Below are 4,657 nucleotides of genomic sequence, written 5' to 3'. Positions count from 1 at the left end.
CGCCCCCGTAGCTACGCCCCTGCTCCTAAGCCAGTTCCAGAGCATCCCACATTCAACAAACATTAGTTCCAGAGACTCCCATTTTCAGGTCTGAGTTAGTTCCAGAGCCCCCCATTTTTGACTTCAAGTGGCACATATACCTACCATAATGTGGGATGAGTGCCCCCTCCCCCCGGGTGGAAATGGAAGCCCGTTAAAGCCAGAGTGGTGCGCCGGTTTTTATTTGTGCATAATTATCATTTTTGCAATGTGGGACTGTAAAAATAAAAGAATAAAAAATTATAGTACATAATTAACAGAGAAAGCACGTGCAGTAGACTAGTGGTGAAAACCCGAACGCCACATAGGTATTTATAATACATGCAGTGCTAGTAAAAGTTGTACGGATTATCAGGGGTGAATAATAGAGAATGCGCGGAATCGGGACATTGGGAAGCTAGGGCGACTTCTTGTCGATAAGGAGAGCCAAGGGGATAAGGATTTTTAACAGCACACTGCTCGGGATTCTGTCCTCCCTATTCAAGTCAACAAAAAACGATGTTTGCGCAGATATTAGGCGTGCGCGCATAGAGATCTGACGCCACTTCACAATGAAATTAAAAGGGCAGGGCATAAATAATGTTATTCTGCGCTTTCTGAGACTCTAAGCTTTTACTGATAATTATGGTTTAATTATTCTAATGAAGGTTTTAATCTTTATTAAGATAATAAAATTAATCATATGACATAATTTTCTTAATTAAATATTGCTTATTTTTTCCCCACAGTTTCTTTTTCAATGAGAATTTCGGTTCTATACTCTATTTTCGTTATTATTCTGTTAGTTAATATTATTTTTCTGTATGTATATAACTTCATTTAATTAAATGCACTGCAATACAACCTATAATCATAGGTATCTATTTTTCCTACATAGTGCCTTCGGAAATGGGGTCAGAAACCGAGATTGCAGCATTGACGACACTTCGGCGATTTTTGCGTTACCGGAGTGTCTAGTGGCACCCCTCGTGTTAGCTAGGGACTCCTTCTGCTGGAACTCCGGCTGTTAAAAATGGCTGTATATGTTGCTCTGATATCAGTGAGAATTTTATAATTATGAAAGTTCTATTGACAACGATCTTTAGAGAAACTTAATAAAACTTAATAACTATATCTTGGTAATCTGCGTGTAAATTGAGGGACTGTATGATGTGCATATATATAATCAGGAGTAAGATAATATAGAATAGTCTATATTATCTTACTCCTGATATAATTATTGCTGGATACGTGTACATAATAGCAGGAGTGAATAAACGAGATTCTCTATTATTCACTCCTGCTATTATATGTACACGTAATATATAGCGTGTGTGCGTGTAACGCGTGTGTGCGTGTAACGTGTGTGCGTGTAACGTGTGGTGCGTGTAACGTGTGTGTGCGTGTGTAACGTGTGTGCGTGTAACGTGTGTGCGTGTAACGTGTGTGCCTGTGTAACGTGTGGTGCGTGTAACGCGTGGTGCATATATTTGAGGGCCGTAGCAGAGGAACATGACGGAAAATTCGCGCGCGTTGCAATGGTGAGAAACAGTCAGAAACGGGCGAGTAGTGTCGCTTCAACGCAGTTTTTTCCACACTTTCTGTGAACTCACATAATGTTTCTCGGTCGAAATGAACAAACAACACCTTCAAAAACACCCCTCTCGATTTTAAAGGGGTTAACACACACTGACGAAAATGACATATAGGTCTCAATCTGGCTATGCTCTCTATCCTTGAACCAATATTCGTGCCTATTACACCCCTCCTATGCTATTTTTCTCTATTATGGTAGATGTCAACACAACTCTATTATAATACATACCAAAAGTATAATAAGGTATTCTGTAGCCATCGCTCGCATACAGTCTCCGCATTGTTCGTATGCGTCCGTTCGACTTCGCGGAAACGACGGAGTGAGAGAAACTTCGATTGCTAAAGCGACCTATATTACATCCGCCGCCTCAAAGATTCAAGGTTCAAACTGTTTTATTTGTGCATAAGATGATAAGACATACATAAATACAGAGTACAGCGTTATTGTAGCCTCTTTATATTATGTTTATGAGGCTAGGAGTCACGTGGTATGAGAGAGAGAGGATCCGAATTAGCAGTTGCAGTGGCTGTAGTGACCGTTTGAATGTCAGAATAATTACATGTAGAAATACAATTTTAATCGCACGGGAGTGGCGAAGGATCCCCAAGGTTTGCCACCCCCAAGAGTAGATTAATTAACTAAAGCAGCAGCTGAATAACATAATGGTAATGATTGCACATAAGCAGCAAGTCGGAGTGCACGTTAAGCAAATGCAAGCAGTTTATAAATCCATGGAGAAATAGTGTAGGAAACAAATATGTAATGAACAAAATATAGAATGAATATATAGAATGAACAAAATCATACTGTACAATTTATGGATTATACTAGATCATCATGTTCTTCCATCAGGTTCTAGACCATCAACAACTCAACATAAATTGATCAAATTAATAACAATAAATCAACAACAGGAACGAAGCAAGATTACGAAGAACAAAACAAAAGACTTTTTCACGTATGAAGGCATGCGCAGGTAGAAGCCCGGGGGGGAAGCACTCCATATATATTGCATGGTAGGTATGTGCCGCGGGAGAGACCCCCATTTTCAAGCCTAAACTTCCGTTCCAGTGCATCGCCTTTTTAAGAATATCTCGTTCCAGAGCATCACAAGTTTAGTTACCATGCAGATCTTACATTTTTGCCGTTCTGGAGACCTATTTTTTAACATTTCCGTTCCAGTGCATCGTGTTTCAGAATACGTTGAAGCCGGGCCGTGAAGGCATGCATGCAACGCATGCGCATATGGATGGATGGATGGTCAGCTGCTGCTGCGCTGTTCTTGTTTATTTACATCCGATGATGAACTCCTAAGCAGTCAGTTTCAGAGCATCCTCCATTCACAAAACATTAGTTCCAGAGACCCCCATTTTCAGGTCTGAGTTAGTTCTAGACCCCCCATTTTTGACTTCAAGTGGACAGCTATATACCTAACCATAATGTGGGGTGAGTGCTCCCCCCGGGTGGAAATGGAGAGCCCGTTAAAGCCAGAGTGGTGCGCTGGTTTTTATTTGTGCATAATTATTATTTTAGCAATGTGGGACTGTAAAATAATAAAGAATAAAAAAAATGTTCATAGAATTAACAGAGAAAGCACGTGCAGTAGACTAGTGGTGAAAACCCGAACGCCACATATTTATATAAGTGTGTAGTATACTAGTGCTAGTAAAAGTTGTAGCGGATTAACCGCTCAGGGGTGAATAATAGAGAATGCGCGGAATCGGCACATTGGGAAGCTAGGGCGACTTCTTGTCGATAAGGAAGACCAAGGGAAAAGGATTTTGTAACAGCACAGCTGCTCGCCGATTCTGTCCTCCCTATTCAAGTCACAAAAATGATGTTTGCGGCAGTATTATGCGTGCGCGCATAGAGATCTGACGCCACTTCACCAATGAAATTAAAGGGGACAGGGCATAAATAATGTTATTCTGCGCTTTCTGAGACTCTAAGGCTTATACTGATAATTATGGTTTGATTATTCTAATGAAGGTTTTAATCTTTATTAAGATAATAAATTAATCATATGACAGTAATTTTCTTAATTAAATATTGCTATTTTTTTCCCATATTTTCTTTTTCATGAGAATTTCGGTTCTATACTCTATTTTCGTTATTATTCTGTTAGTTATATTATTTTTTCTGTATGTATATAACTTCATTTAATTAAATGCACTGCAATACACCTATAATCATAGGTATATATTTTTCGCTACATAGTGCCTTCGGAAATGGGGTCAGAAACGAGATTGCAGCATTGACGACACGGCGAATTTTTGCGTTACCGGAGTGTCTAGAGGCACCCCTCGTGTTAGGGGACTCCTTCTGCTGGAACTCCGGCTGTTAAAAATGGCTGCATATGTTGCTCTGATATCAATGAGAATTATATAATTTATGAAAGTTCTATTGACAACGATCTTTAGAAAACTTAATAAAACTTAATAACTATATTTGGTAATCTGCGTGTAAATTGAGGGACTGTATAGTTGCATATACTTAATTATTGCTGGATACGTGTACATAATAGCAGGAGTGAATAAACGAGATTCTCTATTATTCACTCCTGCTATTATATGTACACGTATATATAATAATAATAATTGTCTATCCGTCTGTCTATCAATCTATCTATCTATCTATCTATCTATCTATCTATCTATCTATCTATCTATCTCTCTATCTATCTCTCTATCTATCTCTCTATCTATCTCTCTATCTATCTATCTATCTACTATCTATCTATCTATCATCTATCTATCTATCTATCTATCTATGCTATCTATCTATCTATCTATCTATCTATCTATCTATCGTATCTTCTATCTATGCTATCTATCTCTATCTATCTATCTATCTATCTATCTATCTATCTATCTATCTATCTATATATCTATTTAACTATCTATCTATCTATCTATCTATCTATCTATCTATCTATCTATCTATCTATCTATCTATCTATCTATCTGTCTACCTGTCTACCTGTCTATCTGGCTATCTGTCTGTCTGTCTGTCTGTCTGTCTGTCTATCTTAGAAAGAGAAGA

The sequence above is a fragment of the Priapulus caudatus genome, unplaced genomic scaffold (genome assembly GCF_000485595.1).
Source record: "Priapulus caudatus unplaced genomic scaffold, Priapulus_caudatus-5.0.1 Scaffold320, whole genome shotgun sequence".
Lineage (NCBI taxonomy): Eukaryota > Metazoa > Priapulida > Priapulimorpha > Priapulimorphida > Priapulidae > Priapulus > Priapulus caudatus.
This window is presented reverse-complemented; position numbering follows the sequence as displayed.